At 40.3% G+C, this 27,236-nt stretch overlaps 1 protein-coding gene across 2 annotated transcripts in view; it reads left to right on the top strand.

Moving 5' to 3' along the window:
- unc5a (unc-5 netrin receptor A) overlaps nt 1-27,236 on the top strand; it is a 156,242-nt gene that overhangs the window by 84,845 nt on the left and 44,161 nt on the right. The gene's annotated exons all lie outside the window — the stretch shown is intronic.

Genomic DNA, 27,236 nt, shown 5'->3' with positions numbered 1-27,236 from the left:
TGAAGAACCTTTCGTTAATCTCCAGCACTTGCCTGCCTGAAAAACCACCACCAGTGATATTGGTACAAAAATAAATGAAAGGTAATAATTAAGCTGTTTGTCAGCAAAAGTGTGAAAAATTTATTATTCATTAACCAAGAAAAACACCTCCACCCCCCACCCCCAGATGTTTCTGAGCCCGTTTGAGTATTTTGGAAAATGTTTTAATCTGCAGTGAAACTTATCCGGGTGAAATTAGAGTTAAAACTTAACCTTACTTATTATTGGAGTTTCACTCAGAGCCCTACTGAAACCTTTTTGCAGCATGCTCTGGCTAAGACATGCAGACTTGAATAATTGACTATATATATAACTAATAATAGAGTAATAACACGTTGATAGGCAATAATAGTGTTTGTTATATGGTGTCATTAAGTCCATACAAATAAGTCAAATCTGAAACAATATCTTCTCAATAGCAACTGAGCATTTTAAACTAGCACATTAAATTAAAAGCTAGAAGAGACGGTGCCTGCTTTCTGCAGCCGCGATTTGAACGTGCAGAGACTGGGAGAGAGAGATAACATTTTCCAAAGTTTGAGCAACTGTGGGAGGTTTGAGGCACGTGGAGCCGCGTGCAGAAAGAAGAGAAGGTTGGATTGCACCAAAAACAATTTGCGTTACAGCTCTAAATCTATTAAACTGGAGAGCAATTCTTATTTGCCAAGCAGGACGGAGCAACATGATTACATTCTGTGCACTAGCATGTAAATTTGACTCAACCTTTTTTTTTTTTTTTATACCTATATTGGACTACAACAAGTTGTGATTTACTGTCATCGCTTGATGTCATTGTAAGGTATCACTAGATTATGTCATATATTGATACCGCAGACCTATCCTAGTACTACAGACCTGCGTTTGTGGAATACGGGCAAAACAGTGAGCACCAGGTTGTGTGACATAAGTTAAGTTGAAGCAGACTGCTTGTTCTGAGCATGTCTGTTCACCGAGGCACTCAAAGCATTGAAGCAACCTGCCGTTGTCTGCTGTGATTACCGCGGAGTGAACATCAAGGGATTCCCTCAGTCCTAATCGCTTTTGGTCATGCTGTTGTTCCTAAAGAATATCAAATGGGAAAACAAAACTGATCAAAGCGAGCCCAAGAAGTGATCGATGAATCCTTCACCTTCACGCAGCCGAACGGAGCAGCAGAAGGAATACGGGATACGTGGCTGTTTCTGACACGAGCTGGTCTGACCCAGCGCAGCAGAGGTAATATTCAGCAAACTCCAAACATGGTCGGTCCCAGCGCTCAGACAAACGTCAAAGCAACTGGAAGGGTTTAAATTAATAACTGACCCAGGTCTGACGTGCCGGCATGTTTCAGTCAGACCGCTCAGTATCCAGGCTCGGGCTGTAGAAAACATGACATGTGGATAACTGTCTACGGGAGATGTGACCTCTGCCCTCATCAGACTGGTCTGCTTATTGAATCTGATTCAGAGCAGGAAAGACAAAAGGAGCGCTCGGCCCGACGCTGTGCTGTTTAGTTACAGTTAGACTTCCTCACGCACCTTTGTGTTTCATAACACACACGTGTACACGGAGCTGCTTTCAGAAACTCCTTTGAACATGGAAAAGAGAAGAGATGTCACAATTTGTCCTTCCTCTCTTGGTTTCAGTGTCCAGTATCGATCCGTCCTCAAGTCTATGGGTTCTCATTACCTGTCCTCAGTAACTTATCTCAATTGTTATGGATGTGGCTGCTTCCGAAGCCTCGGACAGCTCTGTGTCTTTCCCAGGTCGGCGAGAGGAGACGTCTGGCGAGTCCTAATAAAGACATATCCCCTCTGAACAAATCAATGCTGACAGTGTGTTTGCATAGATTAGGAGATTCTCCCACTCTATGATTTCTCATCAGATGCATGATGAGGAGAAGGGAGATTGGCATTTGAGCGGAGGCTTGTTGTATGGGGCCAGGCTGATTTGATTGTGTTTGCATTTCATCTGCCAGCATTGATGGAAACGATTTTGATCCACGCTCCGCGTTGTCACCCAGCAGCGGACCCTCTCAGGTGGAAAATACATGCATTTCACATTCCTATTTCAATAAACCTCTGCAACCGCCTTATAAAGATGGGAGATTATATTTTCTTTGTTGATTGAACCGGATGTCGACAAGGCTCCTGAAAATGAAAAGAGAACATGATGGAGAAAATAGCAAACACTTTCTTTGTACCTTTTGAAATAGTTTATCGTTGAGTCATACGCATGATATTAATAAACTAATATTCTCTTTTTATAACACCGCAAATCATTTAAAAGGCCTTTAGAAAAGGACTATAGCCCATCCCTAAGAGGGTTTATCAGCATCCGCTCTTGTCCTCTGTCAATCCTTTGAAGTCTAAATACCGCGTATGACGTAGTCGGTAAATCTTTTAAAGCCATCTACCAGTTTTGGAAAATAACTAATAATGTTATGACAATACAGGGCTAGCCCTGATGTCTGCAAACCTGAGAGGATTCATTTGTATAAAATATGTTGGGGGGGGTTTGTTTGGTTTTTTTTGACTCACTCCATTGGATTGTGATGTGATGACATATTTAATTTCTGATCTGAGGGGGAGATAAGCTAGGCTAAGCCTAAATGATCTGTAACCTTTATTTTAATACCTGAATACTTATCTGTGGTATTAAAGCAGCCAATCGCCTCCCTAACACCAGCTCCCACCCACTCTCACCCACTCTCCATGTCTGTGTAATACACATTTTCTTTTCTTTATTCTCTCACATCTGTATAGGTCAACATCACGGACGCCTTAGAGGAGACGAGCTCCTTTTACACAAATGGCATTTATTTGAAAGCGGTAACGAGCAGGCTGTCATTTCAGCGTTGTCAAAATTCGAGTGAAATCAGGACAGAGGTGTCCCAGTGGTGCTGGGGCCACACAAAAGTGATTAAACGTGATCTTTAGCAGAATATCGAAGAACAGTCCTGTTGCAGTTTAAGCAAAGCCCGATTGGTCCGCGAGCCAGGATCTAATGAACAGAAGGAAATAAGAGAATCAGTGGGGAAGAGGACAATATAGTCCTAAATGAACAAAATGGCCTTGTACCACCTGCTAAGCATCGATCAGTAGCCAAAGGGACTAATTGATAATGCATTATTAGCTGCTTCCCCATAATGGGACTTGTATTTCATCCTGCCCTTGATTGCAGGACGGAGGGGAAAGGATTTGGCAATGAAGCACTGAAAAACAGATGGCAAGGTGAATTGTTCCCGTGACACATCTGCCAGTGTGTTCTATTAGACTTCTCAGACAGGTCAGCCTGAGCGAGTGCAAGCGCGGACGTGTTTATGTGCAGGGAAGCAGACCTTTCTCAAAGCACAGCAACACAGCACAGAGTGAGAGGGGAGTCAAAGTGGATTTAATTGAAGCCTGTGTTTGTCTGGCCTTGAGACAACTGCAAGTGTGTTTGCAGCAGTCGGAGTAAAGTGTGGCAGGCTGAATTAAAAACCAGCCAGCTGTGCTGATTGATCCTACCAATAAAATCATACAGGGGCCGCACTCTCCAACTTTGTGTAAGTAGTAGTTGGGGGTGGAGGGGGGTTCTTAAGTTTCAAATTTGGTTGGGTCTGTTTCTTTTGAAGTTGGTCTTGACATGTAGGAATAATAAATTTCAAAATTAACTGCAATTAGTGGAACAAAAGTGGGAAAAAAAAAGATAATTACCATTTGTCAAACAACAACACCACTGTTCCAATCTCCCACACGCACAGCCTTTGTCCTCCCACCAAAACATATCCCACGTCAGCTCAGCGCCATGCTTTCTCTAAAGTAATTTTGCATTTGTCAGTCTCACAAAAGCTGTGCCCTTGGTGGAAGTTGGAATGCATTCAGCAGTCTTAGTGCTTCGTTCTTTTTAGAGCCGTTAAAGTTATTTATTTGCTGTTCTTCAGTCAATTGTTGGAACCTTGGAATCGCCCACATTGCAATGATCATTGATCGTTGCTTCACTTCCTGTTTGCCATTTGTTTGGAAGTTGTGTTTTGATCGTGTCCTGTGGATTTTTGAAATTTGGCCATCAATTTCTGGAGCAAAGACTACTCACATTGTTGGAACTTTTGGTACAACCCTGTCTGGATTACGACTTTGATACAGGATATTGGACTGGACTAACGGAGTTAACGAGGTAATTGCAGGCTAGCCAACGCGTTACCAGGCTAACAGCTGACTGAGGAATCAGCTGACCGAACCTGCTACCAGGGTAACCAGATAAAATGGGGCCGAAGAGGACACCGACAGCTGAGGAAGTCGAGGACATTAAAAAGTCCCTTGACTTCATAATGGAGGAAATTTCTACTATCAGGTTGCAGCAGAAAAATATCATTGAAATTGTGGAGGAGGTAAAGCTCCTCCGCATCCAAAATGCCGAAAAAGATAAAAAGATTGCATACCTGGAAAGTAAGGTCGCTGACCTGGAACAATACTCCAGGATAAACGACGTCATCATCACTGGGCTCCATATTAAACCCCGGTCATACGCTCAGGCGGTGACCGCTGACAGCAACGAGGAACCTGGAGAGCTTGACATTAGCTCCACGGAACAACAGGTGGCTGCTTTCCTGCGGTCCAAAGGGATTGCCCTGGACTGTAACTCTGTCGAAGCATGCCACCCTCTTCCCAGGAGGAACGGCAACATACCGGCTATTATATTAAGGTTTGTAAATCGAAAGCACAAGATTACGCTGCTGAAACAAGGAAGAAAATTAAAAGGATCTAATGTCTTTATCAATGAACATCTAACCAAACACAACGCTGAAATAGCCAAAAAAGCGCGACACCTTAAGAAGCTGGGAAAAATCCAAGGCACTTGGACGACGAACTGCAAAATATTCATTAAACTAAACGGATCACCAGAGGAAGCCAAAGTTCTGACCATTAAAAATATGGCGGATCTCGAAAAATATCAGTGAGCAACACGATCTGGACGGCAAACAAGGTAACAGACAACCACACACTCACTTATGACACACACTGGAAGGAAGAACTCAGATACATCTGGAAGAATCAGCTGCATCAGTCAGACAGTTGCAGAATATGATCAATTGGAACTGAAAACATTTAACTATATGGATCACAATACACACGACTTGGAATATGAAATAGATCCAGACAACAACTTTTTCTCATCTAACAATTGCTGCTACTATACAAATAAAGACTACAATCAGAGGATTAAAACTGAGAATAAATTATCAATTATCCACTTTAACTGTAGAAGTCTCTATGCTAATTTTAGTCATATCAAAGAATATCTTAACCAGTTTTCACATCCATTTAGTGTCATTGCCTTATCAGAAACTTGGATCAATATGGAAAAAGGAACAGACTTTGAACTGGAGGGTTATGAATTCACATTTATAACTAGGCGAAACAAAGGAGGAGGAGGAGTGGCCTTGTATGTGGACAAATCCTTGAAATTTAATGTGGTGGAAAAGATGACGATGGTGATTGATAATGTACTAGAATGTATTACAGTTGAAATTTGTAAAGAAAAAAGTAAAAATGTAATCATTAGCTGTATATACAGAGCTCCAGGTAGTAGTATTGAGACATTTAAAGACTGGATAGAAGAAACATTTATTGAAATAGCTCGCAAAAAAGTTTTCATTTGTGGAGACTTCAATATTGATTTGCTAAACCCAAATAAACATAAAACCACTGAGGAATTTATAAACACAATGCACTGTATGAATCTATTCCCTAAAATTACTAGACCTACCAGGATTACATCACAATGTGCAACTCTCATAGACAACATTTTTGCAAATGACATTGAAAATAAGACTGTAAGTGGATTCCTGATTAACGACATAAGTGACCATCTTCCAATTTTTCCAATCTATGATAGGAATTACAAGATCAATAAAATGGACAGTAAAAAAGAGTACAGACGAGTAAGAACAGAAGAAAGAATGAATGCATTTAAAAAAAGATTTATTGAAGGAAAACTGGGGTGAAGTATATCAGGAACAGGACGTTAATAGTGCTTATAATAAATTCCTTAGAATATTTACATTACTGTACAATACCAACTGTCCAATAAAGCAATATAGTAGGAAACAGAAATATATGGACTGTCCATGGATAACAAAAGGTCTGCAAAATGCATGTATAAAGAAAAATGCTCTATACAGAGAGTTCTTAAGAACGAGAACTAAAGATGCTGAAATCAGATACAAAAGATATAAAAATAGGTTAACTAATATACTTAGATTTAGTAAAAAGGAATACTATAAGAAGCAATTAGATATAAATAGAAATAATAATAAAAGATTATGGGAAATCCTGAACAGTGTTATAAAATGTGGGACTGGACAAAAGAACTATCCCAAGTATTTCATTTGTAATGACCATGAAGAATACAATATGGATGTTGTGGCAAATAGTCTCAATGAATTCTTTGTAACTGCTGGACCAAATTTAGCAAGAACAATCACTCATCCTGGGAAAGCACAGGAAAAACCCGATACACTGATTGACAGAAATCCATATTCTATGTTTCTCACAGCCGTTGATGAAAATGAAGTTCTTGAAATTGTCAAAAAATGTAAAAATCACAAATCTTTGGATTGTAATGATATTGATATGATAGTGGTTAAAAGAGTCATTGAGGCTATTATAAAACCATTTACATACATCTGTAATTTATCATTTCAAACTGGTCGATTTCCAGACAGAATGAAAATAGCAAAAGTTATACCTCTATACAAATCTGGAAACAAACACCATTTCACAAACTACAGGCCTGTCTCTTTACTACCTCAATTCTCAAAAGTTCTTGAAAAACTGTTTAAAAACAGACTGGAAAAATTTATAGATAAACATAAACTACTCACTGAGAGTCAGTACGGATTCAGATCAAGCAGATCAACATCATCGGCACTATTAGATTCAATAGAATACATCACAAATTCCATAGACAAAAAGCAATATGTGGCTGGGTTATTCATAGACTTGACAAAGGCATTTGACACTATAGATCATGATATATTAATAAGAAAACTGGAACGTTATGGTGTCAGAGGGGTAGTTTTAGATTGGGTCCGGAGTTATTTAAGTGACAGAAAGCAGTTTGTGAAAATAAATGGTGGTTGCTCCTTATGTATGGACATTGCTTGTGGTGTACCCCAAGGGTCAGTTTTGGGTCCAAAATTCTTCAACTTGTACATTAACGACATCTGTAAAGTGTCCAAAGTATTAAAAATGGTTCTCTTTGCTGACGATACAAACATTTTTTGCTCTGGTGATGATCTGCAGAATTTATTGGAGGATATGACTAATGAAATAAGTAAAGTGAAGTTCTGGCTTGATAAAAACAAATTATCATTAAATTTGAATAAATATAAACTTATGTTATTTGGAAATAGTAGTTTAAATACAAATGCAAAGATTCAAATAAATGGTGTTGATATTGAAAGAGTCAGTGAAAATAAATTTCTGGGGGTAATAATAGATGAAAAACTTAACTGGAGAGCTCACGTAAGATATATTCATTCCAAAGTATCACGAAGCATTACAGTACTAAACAAGGCAAAACAGGTATTCGACAGAACATCACTTCATATTCTCTACTGTTCACTGGTTTCACCATACTTAAGCTATTGTGCAGAGGTCTGGGGCAATAACTATAAAACCACATTACATTCACTTTTTACTCTTCAAAAGAAAGCAATTCGAATCATCCACAATGCAGGTTATAGGGAACATACAAACTCACTATTTTTGCAGTCTGAAATATTGAAAATTGACGATATAGTGAAATTCCAAACAGCACAAATTCTATTCAAAGCAAAAAATAAAGAACTGCCAGGTAATATTCAGAGTATGTTTTTTTTGAAAGAAGGAAGTTATAATTTAAGGGGTTTTTGTAACTTCAAAACAATGAAGGTACGTACTACAAGAAAAGGCTTTTGTGTTTCTGTTCAAGGAGTGAAACTATGGAACAAACTGAATATGGAATTAAAGCAATGTCCAAACATAAAACTGTTCAAAAAGAGTTATAAAAATATGATCTTCTCGATCTATAAAGAAAAGGAAAATATTTAAATTAAGTGAATGTCTCTATTTAAAAACAAACAAACAAAAAATTCATGATGTGATATTATAGTATATAGTATATCAGAAATCTGTTCACTATTTTTATTACAAATTATATCAGTAAGGAAGCTGACTAAATATTCACTGATAATTTATGGGACAGGGGTGGGATTAAATAAGTGTATACTTCTTCCCACTCCCTTTCAACATGTAAATTAATCAGAATGTTTTTTTGTATGTAATTTGTATAGTATATTTTTTTTTCTCTCATTTCTTTTCTAAATGTACTTGTATATTGTTCACATGTTGAAATAAATTACCAATCAATCAATCAAAATTTATGCCGTCTGGTAAAGATAGACATGTTATCAATACAGTCCTTCAAGCTCGCATTTGTGCGTGGAGTTTTTGTTTTGTTTTTTTTTGTTATTTTTAAAAGAGAAATCTCTTGTTGTGGTCAGTTCCTCATTTTGAAATGGAAATGCACTGCTGGATATTTTCTCTTGGTCTGGGTGTGTGTGTGTGTTAAGTATTTTAGTTTTCTGAATGCTTAAGAAAAGGCATTTAAAATACATTTTCAAAGGCTCTCAGTACCTTTGTGGAAAGCAGCTAGGTTCTGAGAGGTAAATGGAAATATTGGCTTGGATCCTTCTTAACTACTTCTGAGCTTTCCCTGCCCTAACCAAGACATCTGGATAAAATGTGCTTTGTATGCTGCAGCACATGCATTACCCAGACCACTCGCACTTCCCTTGTGCCAAGCAAATAGAGGCCAAAGTTGCAAATGTGCTTAGATTCCATAATGTACCTCAGAACTGGACAGAGAGGAGCTGGTAAACTCCATCCGTGACCCGGTGGTTTGGTGTTCGGCAGTAAAGCTTCGCATTTATATATTTATTTTTGCTACTGTAATGTAATTTTATCTCTCAACTTACCTCTGCATCCTTTGGAAAAGGAAAAGAGCTAGTGTTATGCTGACAGAGGGAGACAGAGTGGGAGTTTGCAGTGTCAATCAACATCTGCTTTGCTCAGATTCATTTAAAAATAGTGGAGCTGCAGGTGTAGTGAGGGAGCTTGACAGCTAAATAGTCCTCAGAGATTTTTGATAGGCAGAGAAACTCGGTGGCTGGGAAGTTAATGCTTTGTGTGCTTGGCCCCGAGGAGACTTTCACTATAGGTATTTTACACAGTCCTCAAACAAACATCAAGTCGCAGCTTTTCTCCTTTTTAAACTAAAAGCTGCGGGGTGTCCTGGGTATGGGATAGTGGTGCCGTAGTGAAAGGACTGTTTTGTGCAGCGAGGGGAAGAAGAATAGCTTCAATTTTGTCATGAAGTGCTGCGTAAAATATGAGTGGGAGAGGAGAAAGAAAGTGTCACAAATAGGTATTTCAATGGAGGTGGGATGGTGCTTTTACAAGCAAAGACATCTAAATCTGTCTAGTGTGTATTGTGCTTTAAGAATTTATTTACTCTAAAGCATTAAGTAAACCTACAGTGCATCGCCTGTGTACTTTTTATAGAGGCTGTTGGACTTTGGGTCGGGTGGGTGACAGAGTGAAAAACAAGCAGGCAAACGTTTTCTCCCTCGCGTTTCGGGAAATAAAAACTGGAGTCTGCAGTCAGCGTTTTCCTGCCCACGTGTAACACTTCTAGACTCTGTGTTTGCGGTCAGCGTGCTGACCACACGACACGGGACAAAAAGGGGAATGCTGAAAAAGAGTGTCTGAGGAACCTGAGGAAACCTTTGCATTGAAGCAGGTGTTCAATGAGGCATGCTGACAACAACAGGAGCAGACGTCCCAGTCTGGGAGCCATCAGGAAGCAATCTTGAGGATTTTATGTGATTCAAATGAATAATTCATTTGTGTTGTTTTAGCGTTTTTTCTTCTGAAGATGGTTTTTCTCTTCCTGCGTCTTTCGAGAGATTTCGGAGCCACGTGTATTTAAAGAGCAGTCAAAAGCCAATTACTTTATTATTTAGAGAATTATTTAAATTATTTGTTCATAAATTGGGAGGAGGAAAAAAATGTCTTGCAAGACGGCCCATCACTTCCTCCTTAACATTTGGTTCGCTTCGGTTGTTTTGTGCATCTGTGCTTCATGTCTGCATATTATCCCAACACCACCTTCATAACATCTGCTACCTCTGGTATTAAACAAGGCTCAGGAGGTCCACTCTGTGTTTTCACCCGTTTTTTTTTTTTTCTTTTTCAGCGTCAGGTTATTTATAAAGTCCACAATTCTCTTTCTTGCATCCGCAGCATTAATAATTAAAGCAGTTGGTTTCGAACAAAGAAATCAATATTTAAAGGCTCAGTCCGTGCTCGGTCTGCAGCGCTTCATCCCCTCATGCGTCGCATTATACTTGATTGTGGACTCAACAACGCGCTTCGTGTTGGAATGAGAGCCTTGTAAGTTCAGCATCATGTGACCGCTGTGGTAGTTGGAGGGGATTTAAACAGATTACACACTGAGGCTGTGAACAGTTTCCAGGTTTAAGTCGGAGCTTCCATTTCTCTCACGACAGGAAATATATGCTCAGACTTTTTTTTTACCACCTCCCCATTTTTCCCCACAAAAAAGGGCAAAACACCAAGAACTCTTAAAAGTGCATAAAACCTAAATAAATAAAATTTCAAATAGGTTAGGTGTGGAGCAGACCAGTGGAAGTCTGCTTCTGGTGGTGGACACGCTGTAATGCAGCAGAAGGGTTGGTATTTAGGTCTGTACAGCTCTGTACTAGGGCTGCCACGATTAGTCGACTAGTCACGATTACGTCAACTATCAAAATTGTCGACGACTGATTTAATAGTCGACGCGTCGTTTGAAGCTTTGTAAGATCCCAAAAGACGCAGGAATAAGCAGTACAATTTAAGAGTGTAATAACGGACTGAAACAGAAGATGGCAGCACTGCATGTACAAGGATGCCAGCTGCCGTTAAACCGCAAAGAAGAAGTAGCTCAGCTCAGTTTCCAACAATGGCGGCAGCTAGTTAGTTTTAATGTTACTCTTATTATTCTTTCTGGGTCACAAAATAAACGTTTAACATATTTTCAGGCGAGAATGTAGCTGTGTAAACCTCAAATATCTGCTCAGTTTATCAAGACACCACAAAAGCGCTCCGACATTTTCGGAGGCGTCTGTTACCCACTAGCTCGATAGCTAGCTGAGGGCAAGGCTCACTAGAGCCCGTGAGAGCACCGGACTCCCAGCAAATCGTTTTCAAACCCACCGCTGTCTTTCGCTACTCAGGTTAAACATGATATATGAGTCACTTAGATAACTTTAAAAATTTTATTGTTTGGCCTTTTTTTAGTATTTTATTTGTTCCTGAATAAATCTGTTTGGCTGAAATTAAAGTTATAGTTTTTACACAGCTAAATAAACGTCAAGCAGACAACTGATTATCAGAAGCCTGAGATGCTCGAGAATATACTCCGGTGTCCCGTTATATTTTAGATAGCAAGGAGTTTATTAAACTTCACCGAAACAATCTGCAAATTTCATTAAAATTTAATAAACTGTCATCTTGTCTTTATTTTTAGTTAGCACATATCTTAAACACTTAAAGCTGTAAGCTAATGATAGTCATATAAGAGCAGATGGATGCATGATCTGATTAGTCAACTAATCGCAAAAATAATCGGTGACTAGTCGACTATCAAAATAATCGTTTGTGGCAGCCCTACTCTGTACCAGTCCCTGGTTACACCTTTGGTCTCTTTGTCTCTATTTGCCTCCAACCTGAGACAAGAATTGTCCTGAAGTCACACGGCCCATCGTTGTAACCCTATTGACTGATGTATATCTTGATGCATATGATTGTTCTTATTTTTTTGTATTATATTTTATGACTACTGAAGACCCCAATCCAGAACTCATGGATTCGTGGATATAGTGGACGATATGCAGAGAGTTGGTGTGACTGAGATCGAGGCAGGTGATCCGCTGTGAAGACCCCTGAAGGAACCGTAAGAAGAAGGCCTTTGGTGGACTTTTGTTTTCTGCATTCTCAGTTCCTTCCCCATTCCTCTTGAGAGAAGGTGAACCCTTACCCCCTGTTGTTTTCATTGCTGTGAGGCTCCCTCACACATCCTATTTCAGCTGCTGTTCTCTGGTGCTCTTGTAACACGGAGAAAGGTTAGTAAGAGTTGAGGCTATTATTTGTACCATACGTCTTGAGGCAAAATTGATTCTGTGACAGTTATGTATATCCAACATGGCACAATGTTGACACTCACTCTCCAGTGTTTTCCCCAGTGCTTCACTCCTGGATTTCATGCCAGATGTGATATAATAATAGATGGTTAATGTATCATTTCTTAAGAGCACAGTGCACTCTGGCTTTTGTCTCGACTTAGCTGATTGCCATATGTGAACATTTGGCCAGGACCAGAATTGAGTTTGTGATTTTAATCAAATGTCATTGCTAAGATATTTACAGTTTCTAAAGGATTATGTTGCACATTCAGTGCTGTTTTCCCTTCTTTTTTCCAAATAATTAACCACTTTTAATTACTGAATAAATTACTTGGTATTCACCAGAGAATTTTCCTGCCTGACAGCCTTTTTTTAATGTCACCAAAACTGTCATTATTCAGCTTTTGGCTCCATTACTGGCACAAAGATAAAGAGAAACTGTCATGTGTAAATTAATAATATGGTTCTGTTTAAATGTCTGATGCCACATCTGTAGTATATAATGTGAATTTTAAGTGGAATTGCAACTGTTGTTATTAGGAGTTTTTCCTATAATTCCTGTCAGATTTCTCAGTCCTGAATTTGTCTTTTTTGCCTGAGAATGCAAATCCATCCATTACATCCATGCATTTAGGAATGTAGACATGGGCAAACCGATCAGAATAAGGAAGGAACGCTATATAGAATGGCTTTTGAGCTACAAAACCATCTCTAGGGCTTAAAAAAAGACGAAATATCCATTGAGCAGGGATGAATGCTTCAAGCTGATTGAAAGCAATCAGGCATTTGATGGAAACTGATGCAAAAGAGCACACAACACTTCAAACCTTGAAGCAGATGGGCTACAGCTGCAGAAGACCACATCAGGCCTCACACCTGTAAGCTAAGAACAGGAAACTGAAGCTACAATTTGTACAGGCTCATCAAAATTAGAAAACAGATTGGAAAATTGGAAAAAGTTGCCTGACCTGGTGAGTACTGATTTCTGATAAATGCTACCAGCTGGAAAGCACATCATGTCACAAAGCTCAAATAGTCTCAAACTGGTTTTGAACAAAACAATGAGTTCATTGTGCTCAAATGGCCTTGACAGTCACCAGATCTTAATCCAATAGAGTACCTTTGGGATGTGGTGGAACAGTAGAGTCACATCATGGATGTTAAATCAATAAATCTGCAGCAGCTGTGCGATGCTGTCATGTCAATATTGACCAAAATCTCTGAGGAACATTTCCAGCACCTTGTTCAATGCCGTGAAGACTTACAGCAGCACTGAAGGCAAAAATGGGTCCAACCCAGTACTAGGAAGGTGTACTTCCTGTGGTTGGTGAGTGTGTGTGTATAAGCTTTTTATACAGACAGCTCTCCCCTTTGTGTTCTAAAACTTTTGGACTCCCACAAGAGTTTTGCTCACAAACAGGAAACTGTGAAAGACACGACTGACTGTTATCTTTGTCTCTAGTAATTATAGAAAAACTGTGTGTGTAACTTTGTGTCTGTTTCTGATGATCATGAGTGTCAGTAAAATGTGACTTCCACATAGAGATTTTCATTTGCAGTTTTTATAGAACTGTAAATAATATTTATGTTTAATGAAGCTACATTCTGAGTCATCATCTGCAAAAGCTATAAGTTGATATTAATACAAATTATAATCTTGGTAGTTCTTTCAAGGAAAAATAAAATGTAGAAAGAAATGGAATTAGGTAGAAAGACTTTTAGCCTCTGCTTTTCCCCAGGCTGTTTACTGAACGCTGGATGTTGTGCTCAGTATTTACATTCGCCTACACACCTTCATTGGATTACCAAAAACTCCTGCCTTCTAACTGAAACAACACTGCTGGCCAAAGGCCCGAGAGGGACCAAAAGATCGTCAGGAGGGAGGAGGAAGTCTTAATGTAATTTGTATGGCGCAGAGCACTCAGCAACCAGATGGGAGCTAGGCTGGCTTTACCTGAAGCAGCTTTCCTTATTTACTTCAGCGCCCAAGGCCATGTCAGACAAGGGGGAGAGAAACATGTTAGCCCGAGCAAATTATCACGGCTTTCATGTGGGTAAGCTTCTATCAGATCCTCCCACTCTGCAAAATGTAATGGAAGCAGAAGCAAAGTGCTCAGGGCCTTCACCTCCGACGTGTTCTCATTCGCAGTAGGACAAGGTGTATGTGGGAGATAAAGGAGCAGGTCCCAGTCACTCCCAGCCAGAAGACTGTGGCATCAGGAACATTTTGCTCTTGCCAATCATCGGGGGTTAGGATATTGGATGGAGAGTAATTACAAAAAGGGCACTTTGGTAAGGGCACGGTGGTAAATCACGGCACTGCCTCTGTGCAGTGTGTGTGTACACGATTAAGAAAGGTTAGGCAAACTAATTATGGAGGGACAGTGTAAATAGGAAAATCCATTGCTTTGAATTAATGTCCATTTGATGTAATCAGTTCTGGCTTTTGTACGGTAGCTAGCAACCAGATAAAAATGTGAAATACATTAATGGAAACTCGATTTTAATGTCTGGTTTTTGATGTCTTTGCTCGGGTGCAGAGAAGAGCTATTCTGAAGTTTTTGTAAATCATTATCACGTTCTAAACCCGTGAACACCTGTGCAACTAAAAACAACTTGAGCGTCATTTATTCTGCACTCTGCATTCTTGTGAGAATGTGTGTGCACTTAGCGTAGTGTTGTGTCACTGACGAATATGGCGGTGGACGTTGGGATTTTTTGGGGTTTTTTTCTTGCATTGTGAAGATCTCGCTCTCCTGGGGAATACAGAGTGTGTACATGATTATTCATTACTGGTGAGCTCAAATCATTTTCACTCAAAAATGTCATCTTCTTCCCATTGTGCTGTGGCCTGCTCTGCAGATCTTTTTTGGATTATTTTTTTTTAAATGTGAAATTTTGTTTAAAAAGTAATTGGTTTGAATCTAATTAAGCCGTCTCGCCTTAGCATTCCAAGTAATCATTTTTATTGTGTTTGATTGCAAGTTAACAATGGAAAAGGACACATGAGGAAGAATTATCTTAAGTGGTGTAATAGTTTTGTAACCAGACAGAATACACAATACTAATAACTGCAGTCTGGTGTCATAGTAAGGGACCTGACCTGCTGTTAGGCTACTGCTGTTGAGCTTTTATTACATTACTAGTGGAAACGTGATGGGACACTGAGGGGATTTGGCAAATTGTAATGGTGTAGCTCAATCGGGGTGCGATGATTTCCCCCTCGATACCCTCCTCTGCTAAATTATTTCTATGCCCCTTGTGGATGGACTGTTCCAATGCCCCTTGACTCAATGTACAAAACAAACGACAGTAATATCAGAAATTAACTTTCACTTTCAGCACTCCCGATCCCATGACAGTTGATGACACTGCATAGATTGCATGCCAATCCAACTTTCCATCATGCAACCAAGCAACTGTTTCAACGTGAAAACTACCACTAACTAAATAAAATAGAAATTAAAAGGATTCATTTAAAAGTGATAATCAAAGCCTTATCACCAAGATCAGAATTACCCACAAAGGTGAGATCTGAAGCTTCTTATTTTAACTTGATGAACTGCAGTTATGCACTGGAGCTGCTGTCTGTGACATCGTACAGTTAAAAAGTGTTGCTATGCACAATTCTGTGAACAAATGTTATGGACAGGGTTGTTGGCTTTGCAGAGGATGGCACAGCTGCTGTCACGGGCTGATGGAGAGAAGCAGCCACGCTCTGTGTGAAAAGATCAGCCATAACCTGGCTGTCATTCAATGCATCAGTCACAAGTTAGAGCTTGCGGTCCGTGATGCTGTAAAACACATTACAAAGCACAGTTACTTTCACATATTTAATGACTTAAACTCAGTCTGTTTTTGATTTCTGTAAAGGGAGCAGTGCCTGCCTCCCTCTCTGGCAGGAGATTTGCACATGGGGGTAAAAGAGGGAACATGGCAACTTGAAGAAATAATCCATTATCACACTGTTTTCTTGTCTATCTACTATATTTAAAGATTGAAGTCAATATCACTGTGTGGAAAGGGAATTTAATTCTGTTTTCATTTTATTGAAAGGTTTGATTGGATCGTCTGAAAAGGGAAAAATGAGATGGAGGAAATTGCAGATATTCATTTCATGAAAAATTGTGTTATATTTGTAAACACTTTTTTCTATTATTATTTTTAGCATGTTTAGTTGAAGTTTATGATTCTTTAAATGTTATGCAGACAGCAGTAATAAACGGGCCACTCCAACATGATTATGGTCCCTCAATTTAATGGGGGACAGGCATCCCTTAAGCTCTCTACATAAGTAAAGAAAGCATGTATATTAAGAATGGCTGCATTCCACTTATTATTTTTGTGCATGCTATCCAGTCTTTAAGTCTGACATCATTAGCCGTTTCCGGGTCCAAGCTATGCTTCAGGTCCCAACGTCGAACGAACACTGCGGCATCACTGAGAGTTACAAACTGTCTAAATTCTTTGATCTTTAATAAAATGGTCAGTGTGGCTGCTCCACCAGGTGTAACAATTAAGTTTAACATCCAGGCATCCTCGAAAACAGAATTTATATAATTCAACTGAGTTAGAAGTTAGCAGGAAGTTAGCTCGCTACTTTCCACCCAAACATAATATACCATGTTCTGACTGAAAAAAATAAAATGTACAGCTCTGCTAACACTTTCAACATAAATGAAGACAAAAAAACTAAACAGCAGTGACGTTTGTAGGGTTACTGAAGTTGGGCTAGCTGGTATATAATGATGTGCTACGACGTGGTGGCTAGCTACACAGCTATGGTTAGCATATTAAAAACACATTAGCACAGTGAAGCTGGAGGATGAACGCTAACTTTTTTCCCACTCGATAAAAGTTAATGTGAGGGTTTCTGATGGTTAGGGACAAATGTAATCACATGGCAGGATGCTGCTGTAAACAGACCAAACTTTAGGGTGACCAACTGTCCTCTTTTCCCCGGACATGCCTACTTTTCACGTTCTGTCCGGGGGGATTTTGGAGATTGATTAAAATGTGCGGGTTTTTCTATGGGCCTACAGAGGCCAAGAGCACCCGTATGTGTGATGTCATCCCCCTGCGGCATGTGACTGTGGCTCTGCCTCACAGATGGGATGCAGCTAGGGTTGCCAACCATCCCTTAAAAAACGGAATCGTCCCGTATTTAGAAACAAAAGTACACGTCCGGTATTGAGCTAATAAGGGACGCACTTTGTCCCGTAATACAGTGATAATCAAAAGTAGTCTATAACTTTTAATGGAATTAACGCTTTGTTGGAAAACATAATTCCCAGCCCCTCTCCTGCTTTGTGACCAATGAGCTGACAGCACACTTATGACAATTCGAGTATGACAATTCAGATTACCGCATTGGTCGAGGAAAGGTCGCTTACAGAGAAAATACCGGAAGACAACAGATGACCACAACAAGAAGCATGGCCAACAGGGAAACAAACGCAGACATTGCGGTGCAAGTCTCGGACGACAGTACACCTAAAGCTGGACGTACACTGTGCGATTTTCAAACTGCACGATCGACTCACAGGGGTTAGAAGTTTGTAGGTCACGATGCAGGGTCTCACACTATACCGCCCGATGCTCTGATGCGACCTGAGTGCTCACACTGTGCCTCCATAAAATGAAGGTTATAACAGAAATTCTGTCGCTCGCTCTCTCTGTCTCTCACTCACTCACTCACACACACACACACACACACACACACACACACACACACACACACACACACACACACCACCACCACCATCAACTTTGCTAAACTGCTAATGAAAAACATGATCAGGCAGCTGTGATTGAGCAGCAATGTAAATCCAACTATTTTCACGGTTGTTGTGGTCGTGATAATTTTGTGATGCCACATCGAAAAGGCTCGGATGAGCTTTCCAAAGTTCTACAAGTTGTGCCTCCATCGCTTGTGTCCAGATCACACGCTGCACTGCTGTGCTGCACCGTCTTTTTCACCGACGTTTACGTGTTTGCGCGTGAGCAGTGTGAGCAGCTGCGGTGACACCCTCACCAGCGATTGATGATCGGGAGCTGCTCGAGGTGTTAATCGCTTCTCGTTACCCCACGTATACTACACAATGCACGATGAAGGCCAAAATTGGGCCGATCACCAAATCGGTCGCATGACTCAAAAATCGGCTCAAAATGGGCCAAAAATCGCACAGTATTAGAGCAGCAATGTTTGTTCGCTCAGAGAAAGAAAAAAAGGCTGCAAAAGTACAGGGAGGAATGGGAAAAGGAAAACACCTGGCTGGAAAAGTGCACGATAACATCTATAAAGCGCACTGCACTGTGTGTCGGCGCACTTTTTCCATAGGCATGCTTCTAATGGTGGGCACATGAAGAACATGAGGGGCGTGAAAGGTCGGGAAACCCTTAACCAATTTCTTGTCCACCAGGCCACGGCAGAAGCAGATATGGTATGTAAACACTGGTTTGTTTTTTTTAAACCCTCTGGTTAAGGTTAATATCGGCATGTGCAGTGAATATCAGCGCTATGTGGCCAGAAGTGTGATAATATAATTTATTTTGTGTAATAAACAACTGCAAGGATAGATGATTACAACAAATAGATGACTAATGCATAAAAGTAATACATAGATGAATAATGATGATGAGTTAAGCTCATGGGAACAAGCGGGTTTACAAACAGGAGCAGCTGATTAGCATTAGAAAAGCTGAAATAATACCTCAACTGAAGCCAATTGTACTAAATGTGCACAGTTACAAGAATGATTTTGTTCTATTGTTTTCTATTAATTTATATAATTTTAAGTTAAGCAGGACAGAGTTCTTTTAAAGAAAGATTTACTTGTATTCTCAAAAGTTAAGCATGACAGGCTTCTGTTTAAGAAAGAGACCTGCTTTACTGTGTTAATGTTATTTTGAGCTAAAAATAAATGGCTAAATGATCATTTGTTTCCCATATGGTCATATCACAAAGAATATGCATCTGCTTAAATCAAATTCAAGTCAAATGGTTAAAAAATAATTTCACACACAAAAAAAAGAGCTAGCACACTGGGAAGGGTGAAGACAACTGGGTTGCCCGGCCCTGGCCACGAGGTGTCCCTTATTTATTTTTCAGGGAGTTGGCAACCCTAGATGCAGCGCACCTGATGATGTTTAAAACAGCGGTCCCCAACCCCCGGGCCTCGGACCGGTACCGGTCCGTGAGTCGTTTGGTACCGGGCCGCGAGAGTTGAGGCTCAGGTGTGAAATGTATAGTTTTCAGGGTTTTTATCGGTTTTCAGCGTTATTTTGTTATCGTTTTTATCGTTTACTCGGTTTTCCTGGGTCTTTTCACGTGTGTTATGAATAAATTTGCTTTTTTTCGGTACCGGTACTAGTTTTATTTTGTTGTATTTATCCGCGACACCTTAAAGGCCTGTCCATGAAAATATTGTCGGGCATAAACAGGTCCGTGGCACAAAAAAGGTTGGGGACCGCTGGTTTAAAAGATGCCAAAGCGCAAGTGCAGCCTTTCAGACGGACTGCAAAAGAAATTTCCCTCGTACCGTCCCGGTACTGGTAATTTTTCTTATACAGATGAGGCCTTATTTCTTTACCATAATTTAATTTCAGAGGGTTTTGAGTTATTATTTTGCACTTGTTGACTTGTAAAAGCCTATATGACATTTTTTTTATTTCACCATTCGTTAACCGCACAGAGAAGGCATCGTTTAATATGTTAAAAATTTCTTTAAGCAAACAGTATTATTAAAGTTCTTCATGACTGGGCCAAGTGTCCTCTTTTTTTGGAAATCAAAATATGGTCACCCTACCAAACTTCAGTCAGGAGAACAACTGAGAAATTCACAGTTTAACCAAACGTCAGTCTGTTCTCTATTAAAACACTTTTAGTAAATGAAGGTTGTGAAATATATGAAATTTCTTTGTAACTAATTAGCCATACACTCATGTTGCCTTTGCTAATTAACCATGTGACGCTGTGGTTAATCCTTGGTTAAAGCTTTTCAGTCTGATGAAAGCCATCGTGTTTAAAGGTCCTTCAGATAAAGAGTAACCTGGAATTACATCAAAGTAATGGAGGTTATTTTCTTCGTAATCCAATCATTTGCTAAAATCTTTTTTTTTTATCTTTTGTTTTTTTAACAAAAAATTAAAAAAAAAAATGTTATGACTTGAACCGTGGATTTGCAAAATCATTAAACTAATTATCCGGAAATATTATCTTCATAAATGAAGGTAACCTTCAGATAACAATTATTATTATTTGTATTATATTATCTGTCTTTCATCCTGCGTCCTGTACTCTTCCCCCTCTGCTGTCAGATTTCCACCTGAGTCTCCTTGGAGTGGCATTGGACTCAACCTGGCCGGATTGATTGGAGCACTACCTGCTTGCCTGTTTGTCAGCCATGAATAATCTGTAACGACATTCAGAGCATCAGCAGAGGCCTTGCAGCATGCATTCATTGTGAAAAATGGACAGCTCAATCAAAAGAAGCTCTTGAAAAGCTGGTCATAACCGGAGGCAGAGCCTTGACCCAGAACACTGTCCCACTGACTCGAGTCGCAACCTCACCAACATCCCTGAATGGAAGGTCCTAGTGTATTCCTTGTGAACCAAGCTCCCCGCTTCCTTATCCCCTCCCCCAGCTGTTCCCGTCTGTCCTGCTCTTTAATAGAATCATGCTTTATTCGGAAGGCCACGTTATCCTTGTCAGGAGAGGCACGCTTATGGCGCCACCTGCCATTTTAAGCTCTCGTCGTCACCTAACGTGGCCCACTCATCACTGGGCTGCTTTACATGATAATGGAAGTTTGAAGACTGGATAAGGCAGTTGTGCCCTTGGTTCAGTGACATGGGGTTGCAGCTGTAAATACTGTATAGGTTGGTAGGTGACTGTGCTTTTGGATTGATTTTGACAGGCTGTTTAGTGAGCTCCAAAGTTGTCTTTTTTGCCAGCCTAGCTTGATGTCTGGACTTCTTTCATGTAGGAGAGGTAAATTGGCCGGCGGAAGAGCACATTGTTGGTTTCGTAAAAGGAAGCTTTGGACACTTGTGGTGCCGTTGATGACACTGATGCCATTTGGTACAAAGAAGAACCACAGGAGGAAATAAAACCCTTAGAGTATGGCTTTGACCGGTTGCCGGGATGTGCAGACAGTGCATTCTTAAAAGCGTTCATCTGTGGTGCCTCCCATCAACCATTGTGAACTCTCTCCCTTGAAATGGTGCATTCCCCTGATGTAGAGTCACCCAACCCTAATCCTCCTATATCCACTGATGAATCCCACCCACACACACTGTAGGGATGCTGCCTAATTGAATTTCCTTGGTCACAATGAGCGCCCACTCAGGACCTGCAAGTTCCAGTCCTTGCCTTTGATAAGCAAATGACCCCTATGGAATTGAGGTCAGAGACTGCGAAAACAAGAGTGAGGGAGAGAAAAATAAAGTCCTGCACTCAGACATCGACTCACCCGGGATTGAGTCCAATGATGTTTACCCTGTGTGTGTTGAGCCCCTGTTGGCTCAGGGGGAGATTCATCCTACCTACACACACACGCAGAGAAAGATGTCTGTGCTCTCACAGTGTGACCCCGTCCCTTTTGTTCATCGTTACACTCCTTGCACATTTGAATGGAGTGCATGTGTAAATAATCTTGTCTTCGTTGCAGATTAAAATAAAAACACAATACAGTAATTCTGGATGTGGCCTGTGTGCGTGTCTGTGTGTGTGTGCCAGTGGATCTAGTAATAGCTTGTATTGTACTCTGTTGCCTGAAGACTCCATCATACAATAGTAAGGTCAGTTTATTCATGAACTGAACCACTCTGCATTTGCTTCAGTCTTTTTTATTTCTTCCATTTCATTTTTTTTTTAAACTCAGGCCTTCTCAAGGCAGAGCCATGTGTGTTTTTTGTTTGGGGTTGGGGGTTTTTGTTTGCTTTATTTGTGTCCGAGCCCGAGCCCGTGGCCTTGATACTTTTCCCAATCCTTCTTTTTGGATAAAAGCATCCTCTCTCTCTCTCCCACTCTCTGCTTTACACAAAAATTGTTGATTACCATAATTGTTTGTGCTCAGGTAAACGAAATCACGGGGAAATAAGGATGCAATTTTCTTTGGGAAATTGGATAATTTTCAAAATCCAATTTGTCTCCTCATATTTTTATGTTTAAGTTTGATTTGGGCACTAAAATCTCTTCAAACACCGCTGTCTGTTTGAGGCTTGAGTTAATACTGTGCACCTTCAACAGCTCAGAAGCAGCAGCAGCAGTATGATTTGCTGACTTTTTCCCCCTCTGGGTTTTGCCTCACTGGCAGCATTACATTGCCCTATTAAATTATTTTAAATTGAGTTTGTAAGCACCCTGTGTGTGCGACTCTGCTAAAAAGGGCACAGTACTCTTCCCTGCATGTATTTCAGGTAAATCTACAAATGTACAAATGATTATTTTACAGTTGTTATGTGTTTAAATTTGAATTTAAATAATTACCAAGGAACAACACTTTGCTATCAAAGATGCTCTGATTGGGTCGGTTTAGTGTTTAATAATTCAAGTTTGCTAAAATTAACTTTAGAATTTATTCAGGTGGCACAAGTCAGTCTGTTTTCAGGATCACTTGACAAAATTCCAAGAAGGATATTGTTATTTAGGCTTTCTAAGAACAAGCTAGACTTCTGGTAGACCAGGCTCCATTTGCACGCCTTAAAAAAATGCAGCTCATCATGCAGAGAATATCTTGTGAGCCGTTTAAAGTAGTACAAGTAGTGAAACGATTTGTGAATGCATCAAGCAGAAGATTAGCAGAATTCAAATTTTATATGAAGCCAAAAGTTTAAGATGAAGAGCTATCTGTACTTCTTTTTTATATCTATCTATTGATCAATCGATAGAGATATAGATAAATCTGTCCATACGATAGTCAAACTCGTCCCATACTTTGCAAGCATGTCTGGAGTCACTGCTGTTGTTAAGCTACCTACTGGCAACCACGTGGAACTCACGAATCCCCCCTTTCTGACAGTATGTGTTTCGATCGTTACTAGTGAACATCCATGGAAATAAAGCACGTTGAAGTCGGATGAGTCTTTATGACGATACACCCTGTATATGTTAGTGCACCTTTCTACTACTGGGTCGGACCCCCTTTTGCCTTTAGCACTGCCTTAATTCTTCGTGGCATAGATTCACCAAGATGCTGGATTTGTCAGCTGTGAATCTCCCAAAGGTGCTCTATTGACATGGAGGTGTGGAGGCCGTTGCAGTACAGTGATCTCATTGTCATGTTCAAGAAACCAGTTTGAGATGATTTGAGCATTGTGACAGCTTTGTGCGTTACCCTGCTGGAAGCAGTCATCAAAAAATGTGTACACTGTGGTCATAAAGGCACAGACATGATCAGCAACAGTACTCTGGTAGGCTGCGGTGTTTAAACAATGGTCAGTTGGCGCTAAGGGGCCCAAAGTGTGCCAAGAAATGGTCCCCAGAACAATTACTCCACAAGTGCAAACCTGAAACTCGATACAAGGCAGGATGGATCCGTGTATTGATGTTATGAGAAATTCTGTCCCTGCCAACTCATCGGATCACACAATGCTTTTCCAATTTTGGTGACCCTGTGTGAACTACAGACTCTGTTTCCTGTTCTTAGCTAACAGGAGTGGACCCCAGTGTGGTCTTCAGCTGCTGTAGCCCATCTGCTTCAAGGTTCAACATGGTGTGGATTCATATGCTCTTCTGCATGTTTTGGTTGTAACAAGTGGTGTCTTAGTTACTGTTAGCTTCTTATAACCTTGTGTGGCCGTTCTCCTCCGACCAATAAGATATCATTTCTGTAAATCTTTGCAGGGAAAATCCCAGTAGATTCCTAAATGCAATGAGTTGCTGCCATGTGATTGGCTGATAACAAGTATTTGAACAGGTACACCTAATGATGTGCCCAGTGAGTGCATATGCTTTTTCTTTGTTTCTGCAGCTTTAAAGCTTGTCAGGTGGGTAGTTGGTGTGAAAAGTGATATTAATTACCACAGGAGAGGACTCCACTGCTGGTGGCATTTGTGTTCATGTTTTATTTTTCTGTTTTTCCCAGTCCAATTTATTCCCATGCAGTGTTACAATAGTGAAGTGTACTTTCCAGAAATTGTATTCAAATGTGGCCTAGTAAGTTATCCCACTGCTCTACAAAAATGTAGAAAGGATCCAGCACTGGATTCACACTGTGTCAATCACATAATCACCCTTTAAAATTTTCTCACTTATTTCACTGAGGTTTGGGATGTGAGCTCATTTAGAAAATGGGCTGCAGATCAAACCAAAGGCTGCAGGAATCGTGCCATGTTTTAATTATCATTTAACAGGAATGTTAAGTGCACACTTTCAGGCAAGGAAGTGTAAATTTCCTCTTTTCCGTTCCTAACACCTTGAAGGCGGCGAGCATACTATTATAAATCAATATTAATATAATTGAGTCATAAATGTGGCGGTGCTCCACTTTCAGAAGGACAGCTTTCTAGGAATCAATAATGTGGTTTCTCCGTCAGTCGTCTCTGAGTCATTTTCATAAAGTTTTGTTTTGCTCATAGCTGTGTTGATGGAGCAGACTTTGGGGAAAACAACAGTAAATAGCAGCCTGTCCGATCGTTATAAACTGCTGTAAAATTACAGACGCATTTTGTCCTCAAAGTGATGAGATTATTTTGTCCTACTTATTAATTGGAGTGAAATTGGACAGAGTGACTCACAGCAGTGTTACTGGAAGGTGTCAGACACAGAAAGCAGGTAATTATGGAGACAGGAAAAGATAAGGAAACAGAATGCAATTACCCTGGCAAGCAGAGCTTCAAATTGCTCTTCTCAGGATTTCTCACCTCAGGTTGCTATTGTTCATGCTTTGCATCTCCATACTGATCTTTATTCCTTTCACCCCCTAGCTCAAAGAAGGAGGAAGGTTTGCATTAATCAAACGAATTGCTACTGTAATTTGAGCCATACCGAGCACTGAATATCACTTTATACCAAATTTCAAATTCATGTATTTAAATATATTTTTCTAGCTTGCGCGCATAAACTGCTTGCTGTGAGCTCAATGTAAGTCAGGACGATCAGATGTTTCTGTACAGATTCCTCAAAATAAACGTTCGTTTAATGTTCAGGTTTTAGTGCATGCTTTACATTAATTTTTTTTTCCCCAGTTTTTGCTCTGCAGCAGGTACTCACCCATATATAATGTGCGTTTCATAGATTTTATTACTTACATGCACAAAAGAACAAGTACACACTTGCTGTGTACACCAGCAAAAATAAAATGTGCAACTTCTCCCTCTCAAAGCGCTTTCTGGCATACAAGATAGAATTTGCACATTACTGCAAAAGTAAATATACATCCAATAAGAAGCGCTGCTCTCCTGAGTTTGACATTTCATTTAGTACTGTGCTTAATTTTTTTTTTCTTTGGAATCTATAAGATGTAGCTGCTGAAATAAGCGTAATCCTTAAGTGATGTATGTAAAGTTAAAGCTACTGCTGTTGCGTACACGTGTACGTGTTTAAGAGGAAAAGCCAAATTTCCCCATGCCGCTTATTTGCAGAAGGAAGGAAGGTTTCTTATGCTCCATTTGTTCATGCTCTGCAGTGCCCATTTTGTTACTTTAGCCATTTCTTTAGCTTTTAGGTGCTCTCTCAGCCTGCGCCAAACACTTGCTGCACACACGGAGAACAAACACACATGCTTAATAGAGGTAGTGGACCTTCAGAAAGACAACGAGAAAGAATAAACGAGGATTTCTCAATCCAGTCTCGTGTTGGAATTGAGTCTAACTTTTTTTGACAGTCTCTGGCAGGCTTTGTAAAAAGGCAGAGTAAACATAAGAGGATCACTTTCTCTACTTTTTAAATTAACTGCGAGCGAGCATGTTGGTGAAATGTTGCACACAGCACGAGGTGTTGTTGATGCTCGGAGTGGTGCTTCGGGGCTGGATTCACTGCACATGGACTCACATTTACTGTGATCACATATAGCAAAAAATCCGCCGCATTTAGACACTAATACATGGCGGTCTGCCAGTGACCCTCACAGCTACTTATCACTCTGTGTGGCCTCCGGCGGTGGAGCCCGTCCTCCTCCTCTCGCCGACAACTCGTGTCATCATTGGGCCAGCCTGGGCTCGTGCAGTCATGTGCAGTACGCCTCAAATTATTTAGCAAAAAAAAAATCCCAATTTATGCTTTGCTGGTTTGCTCGGATACTCTTTGCTGTGAAGTCGTGATGGCGTAATGGAGCACGCCTCACTTCAGTCAGGTTCAGTCTGGAGCTGGAAATGATTGTCACCGTCAAATCAAGAGTATGTCAGAGTGCTTTTGTGTGAATGGAAGTTAGAAAGTGGCTTTCCATTGAAATCTGAATATAGTGCACTTTGTATGCGGCTCCTGTTAGTCTCCAGGATGTGTCCTCTGCGACTCTAAAATGTGTTCGTATGAACGCCTCTCTCCAAAAGACAACAAAGAGAACAGATAAGATGGGGTGGGAGGGAGAAAGCTGGAAGCTCAAGGAAAACACGGCAGTCTCTTTATCAGGGCGAAGACAAAGTAAGGCACATGGTAGGGATCAAGGTCGCAGCTCAATATATAAGAATTACCCATGGATTACAAGTCCCAAGTAGAAGGTCAAAAGAAAATGAAATGAAAGATTGCTTCTCAAATATAAGAAAAAAGAAAAGATACGACTCTAACAACGCTGTGTTGTTTGGACGGTTTAGCGGGTTGGATTTTGTCCCAATTTTTCTTTGTTTAAAGAAGGCTTCTGTTTACATTCCTCTAGAAAAGCAATAAAGCCACTTTTGCCCCGTGTTCCAGCGGCGTCACTTATATCAACACGGTTGTGGGGAAATGCTGAACTCGTCCCTCCTCCTGGATTTAATAATAGAGACGTGGATTATGTTGAGCATTTT

This window comes from Copadichromis virginalis, linkage group LG2 (genome assembly GCF_057382275.1).
Source record: "Copadichromis virginalis isolate Kocher_CV1m ecotype Utaka linkage group LG2, C_Virginalis_male_GT1.1, whole genome shotgun sequence".
Lineage (NCBI taxonomy): Eukaryota > Metazoa > Chordata > Actinopteri > Cichliformes > Cichlidae > Copadichromis > Copadichromis virginalis.
Note: the sequence above shows the minus strand (reverse complement) of the source record. Positions and strands in the feature narration are given on the sequence as shown.